Raw genomic sequence first — 6,019 nt, 5'->3', positions numbered from 1 at the left:
ATTATATAAATATATATTATATTATAGTATAATATAATATAGTTGTAAGTTTTAATTATATTATAGCTATAATATTATTGTTTATTACATAATCTTATAATATATTATAAAATATTATAATTACATTAACAATTTTAATATTATTATTATATTCTATATCATAATTATATAATATATTATTTAATAATAATTTTATTATATTATATTACATTTTATATATTATTTTAATTATATTGATATATAAAATGTTAATGTTATATACAATATAAGGGTAATTTAGTCAATATGAAAATATTCATGTTTTATTCCATAGTATTCTTAAAATTATAACTAAATAAATGAATCAATTTTCTTTCTCATTCTATTATCATTACCATTTTCATTCTCATTATTATTATTATTCCATCACTGCAACCAAACGCACCTTAAAAGTAATAGTTGGACGTTGGTTTTCCCAATACTTATTCAGTTGTTGTCGTTCGTCCACTTATGGACCATTACTTCTTTTAAGCGTGTGTAGATAAAATTTCTTTTTTGTGCTCAAATCAAAATTTCATTAACTAAGGTTCGTCTACGCAAAGTTTGTATTCTCAATCAGAATTAAAATCAATAGATATATTGATATCACAACTTATATTATATACAGTAATAACTAGTAAATTTAAACGATAAAAATAAATACGAATCTCAAATCATTTAAAGTGGAACCCTAAACTGTTAGAAAGTTAAATTTTTATTAGTAAGGTGTTAAAACAAATTAATCTAAATTAATATTGTAAATTTATCAAGATCAGGAAAATCAGAAATATATATGGTCAGGGTTCCATGCTCAACGCCAGCATGTTCAGTGACTATTTATACGTATTATATATGATCAGCCTAATTACCACACCCATTCTTCCCCAACAATCTCGAGACTTTGCCACAGCATATAAATAAATAAATAAATATATATATATATAATATATATATATATATGTGTGTGTGTGTGTGTGTGTGTGTGTGTGTGTGTGTGTGTGTTGATGCGATAATTTGTAATCAAATATAGTTGGGCCTAATACGCAATTGCTAGCTTGGAGTAATTATAGTTTAGCACTAACCTTAGTTTGTATGATCAGGGAAGAATTTGTTAATTACTTAATCCTTTTAATTTTTAATTTGAATACCAAGAATTAAATGTTGGGATATGCATGGTTTTGGCAGTTTGATAAAACATATAACTTAGCAAGTAGCAACTCCATATCTTCCTCTTATTAGCCAAAACAAAACAAAAAACAAAAAAAAAGGGTTCACAAGCTTTCTATGGTAGAAATACCTACTAGTAATGCAAAGTTTTTAAACATTGTATTTGTTGGACTTTAAGGCGCGCATAGCCCAAAATTCAATGCGCGGATTTTATTTGAAATAAAATCTATGAACATGAATAAAAAGGAAAAGTTTCCTTTTAGAAATATTATGAAATATTTTCAATATGTTGATAGATTGTGTAATTGGGTAACTTACTCTCAAGAAAATAAATAAAGAGATACTTTTGATATTTTGTGATTGCTCCTTTTATGATAAGTGTGGCTATAAATAACTAGATAGCGAGGTACAAACGAGTGTGACAAAAATACGTAGAATCTTTGTCAGTTTTCTCTCTCTCTCCTAGTCTTCTATAGGTTCTTGAATTGTGGACTATCGGTTTTTAGAGTATAACTATGTAATAACCACACACTGTAAGCAATCAAGGACGTGGTTGATCGTGAAGGATCATGACTCGAAGCATGAAAATCATGTTCGTGAATCGTGTACCAGAGTTGAATTGAAGATTAGACCCGAAATCACTGTAGACGCTTCCGCACACGTATCTGATGGTATTTCATTTTAATATTTGATCAAAATTAAAAAAGTGTGCAGAATTGACGGAACCATATACACTTCACACTAATTGTATTCACAGTAATTGATATAAAAGATCAAAACAAGCAATATTTAACATATTGAAAACTTATTAAATCAATTAAGATCTGCAACACAACTCACTAATTATTGTGTTATCCCACCACAAAATTTATTTGCATTCTTAATATATATGACATAGTACTCTTAACTCTGCAATATGATGACTCAAATCCTTTTTTCCTACCCATCTCGCTAATTAGCTAGGTGGTAAAAAATGACTAGTACTTAAAACATAGGACATTGTTAGTTGTCATTTTTACATTAGGTTATTTTTACAATCTTGACTTGTTTAAAATATTGCATGCCACGTCAATTAATGATAAGAGATTACATCTACTAATAAAAAAAATGAGACTCACATGTCATATGAGTTAGTACATAATAATTGACATTTGAGTTGGTGTTCCTAGCATTACTTTCGAAAAAATATAGTTTGAATTATATTATATAGTTAATCGTAAAAATACGACTGAAAAGTGATGATTAATTGCTTATTAATATTTCAAATTTGAATGAAAGGGAAAGGACCCGGGGACATATAATAAGCAACATTTTCTTTGATCTCTCTCACCGAGTTATTTTTTAATGGATGGTAAATTCAAACTCCAAGACCTCAATATTGGAGTTCTAAAGTGAATCGACAGGATCTAAATTTACAACCACCTTCTCTTCGGTAACAATTGTCATCACCCTTTCACAGTCGTTGGCTTTTCTTTGTTCTGTTATAATTATTAAACTCGTAATATTTGGAGAGTCAATTGTCTTAAAGAGGTTTGATTTAAGAACACTTCTTGGCCAGTGAAACTGTCAGTTTTCCACTAGGATAAGCAGAAAAGGTACGTACTAAGAATTTATTAAACTCGACAAGCCTTCATTAATCTCAAGCTACAGAATACTACGTACAACAACATGCATGAGAGACGTATGATCTCATCGATGCTTATCACATATGAATCGTTATTATTTGTTTTTGAAGGCGTAGACGAGACCTATATGTTAGAGAGATTGTAATATATCTCTCAATTTCGATATCACAAAGTTGGCCTAAAACAGTTCGGGAAGAATAGGTGCACACAAGCGCGCGCTGCAGCGCGCAAGAATGTGCGCTGCAGCACGCAGGAACGTGCGCTGCAGCGCGCCTCTTGGGCGCCGTAACCTGCGCAAAACAGACCTCTCGGGTCTGTTTTGCGAAGCCCGAGCGCTGCAGTGTGCCTTTTGGGCGTTGCAGCGCGCACAAAACAAACCTCTCGGGTCTGTTTTGCGTAGCCCGAGCGCTGCAGCGTGAATGTCATCCGCTGCAGCGTAAATTACTAACGGAAAACGTATTTTCGTGTGTTTTAGTGATCTGAAATGGTCTTGAACCATTGCATCTATTTGTGATATGTTTTCTCACATATCTGAGCACTTATTAACAATAGAAATAACTATTGATATAAGTGCATCAGCATATAAAAGATAACCTTTAAAATTGAAAAGGTATCTTTATGTCAAAGGTTGTAACACTTAAAGAGGATGGATGCATCCATGTCTTTAATTAATAGACTTCAGAAAATACAGATATATAATTGTTCTGGAACTCAATATTTTTTGCTGAATATTTGTGTTCAAGGGTTTGTTGTATCTTGGGGGTAATTTGTCATTAAAAACTCATTAGCAAACTTTGAGAAGTGAGGGCAAATAAAACCTTAAAGAAAAGTATTCCTATACGCCTCAAACCCTCTTTCTGCATTCTCTATTCTTTTCGTCCTCCCAAATCCAAATTTTCCAACAATCTTTAAGGTTTTAAACTTGCTGCAATGGAGGTTGAAAAGAACATGACGTCTTTCCTCAATCCTAATGTTCAACTTGATCATTTTGATGGTACCAACTTCACCCACTGGAAGGGAAATTTGTTCTTCCTTCTCACCATGCTTAAGATCGCCTACGTGCTTGATCCAAAATTGGAGCCACTTTCTGAACCAAAGGAGGATGATTCTGAAGAATTGAAGACCGCAAGGAAGATGCGTGGAGATGATGAAATCATGTGCCGGGGTGCATATTCTCAACACTCTCTCCGATAGACTCTATGATCTTCACAACTCGATGGAGTCTCCGATGAAGATTTGGAACGCTCTCGAATACAAATACAAAACTGAGAAGGAAGGTACGGACAAATTTCTCATTTTGAAATTTCTAGAATTTGTCATGGTTGATACCAAGTCCGTTCTAGATCAAATACATGAATTGCAAGTCATTGTTACTAAGCTTCGTGAATTGAAAGTTGAGATTTCAGAATCATTCCAAGTGGGGGCAATTATTGCTAAATTGCCTCAAAGTTGGAATGGTTATAGAAAGAAACTCCTTCATATGAGAGATGACATAACTTTGGAGGAATTACAAAAACACTTGAGAATCGAAGAAGAGACTAAGTTTTGTGATTCCAAGAATAAAAATGTAGATTCCTCTAAAGTTAATGTTGCCGAAGCTAGTAAGTTTTCAAAGAATTTCAAAGTCAATAATGACAAGAAGTTCAAAAAGCCCGGTAATGACCAAAAGAAATTTTCTGAAAATTGTTTCTTTTGTGGAAAGAAAGACCATCACCAAAATGACTGCAGATACAAGAAGAAAAGGGAAGAAGTTAACACCAACAATGCCAATGTCATTGCAGAGAAATCCGAAGACATATGTGCTATGGTCTCAGAATTGTAAATTGGCATGATTACCGAAACTAACATGGCTGCATCTAAATCCTCCGATTGGTGGCTTGATTCCGGTGCCACAATCCACGTTTGTAATGACAAGACTATGTTCTTATCTTACAAAGTGGAAAAGGAAGGACAAACAGTTCTCATGGGGGATAATGATGCAGCGATGGTTGCCGGGAGAGGAGTGGTGGAGATTAACTTTACTTCCGGAAAGAAGCTTACATTGAATAATGTTCTTCATGTTCCTGATATTAGAAAAAATCTTGTATCCGCTAGTCTAATGTGTAAGAATGGGCTTAAGATTCTACTTGAGGGCAATAATTGTATTGTATCTAAGAATGGAATCTTTGTGGGAAAGGGATATTCTTGTGATGGCATGTACAAACTAAGTATTAATAATAAAGACGATGTGAATACTCTTTATATTGTTGATTCTTTTGATATTTGGCATGCACGTTTAGCACACTTAAATTTTAGATCTTTAAAATATATGTCTAAACATGGTTTGATTAATTGCAAAGATATTAAAAATGATAAGTGTGAAATTTGTATACAAGCAAAGATGACTAAGAACCTTTTCCTAGAGCCGAACGTAATACTCGAATATTGGATATGATTCATACCGATATTTGTGAGTATAATGGAATTTTGACTAGAGGAGGAAAGAGATACTTTATCACTTTCATTGATGATTGTTCTAGATACACTTATGTGTATTTACTTAGAACAAAAGATGAAGCCTTTGATAAATTTATAATTTATAAGGCTGAAATTGAGAACTAAAAAGACAAGAAGATCAAAATGGTTCGAAGTGATAGAGGTGGTGAATATTTCTCAAATGAATTGATGCTTTCTGTGAAGAGCATGGTATTATTCACCAAAAGTCAGCCCCTTTTACTCCTTAACAAAATGGATTGACTGAAAGAAAGAATAGAATCTTTACCGATATAATTAACTCTATGCTTCTTAATGCTAAATTACCTAATAATTTATGGGGGGAAGCTTTACTTACAGCATGTCATGTTCACAATAGGATTACATCTATGAAAACACATGTCTCTCCATATGAAGTATGGAAAGGAAGAAAACCAAATTTGATGTATTTAAGGGTGTAGGGCTATCTAGCCTTTTATAGAATGATTAACCCTAAATCATCAAAGTTAGGGGCTAGAGGTATTAGAAGTGTGTTCGTAGGTTATGCTAAAAATTCCAAGACTTATAGATTATTGAATCTAGATTCTAATGTTATTATGGAATCAAGAGACGTTGAATTTGTTGAGAACAAGTTTAGCCTTGATTCTTCCATTGAATTAGAATCTAATGTTAATCAACCATATGTTGACATTCCCGGTACCTCCACTAATAAAAGGAAAGAGTCTAAGACATCTTTC

Source organism: Morus notabilis, unplaced genomic scaffold (assembly GCF_000414095.1).
Source record: "Morus notabilis unplaced genomic scaffold, ASM41409v2 Scaffold1547, whole genome shotgun sequence".
Classification (NCBI taxonomy): Eukaryota; Viridiplantae; Streptophyta; class Magnoliopsida; order Rosales; family Moraceae; genus Morus; species Morus notabilis.
The sequence above is the reverse complement of the archived record's forward strand: the minus strand, read 5'-3'. Positions refer to the sequence as shown.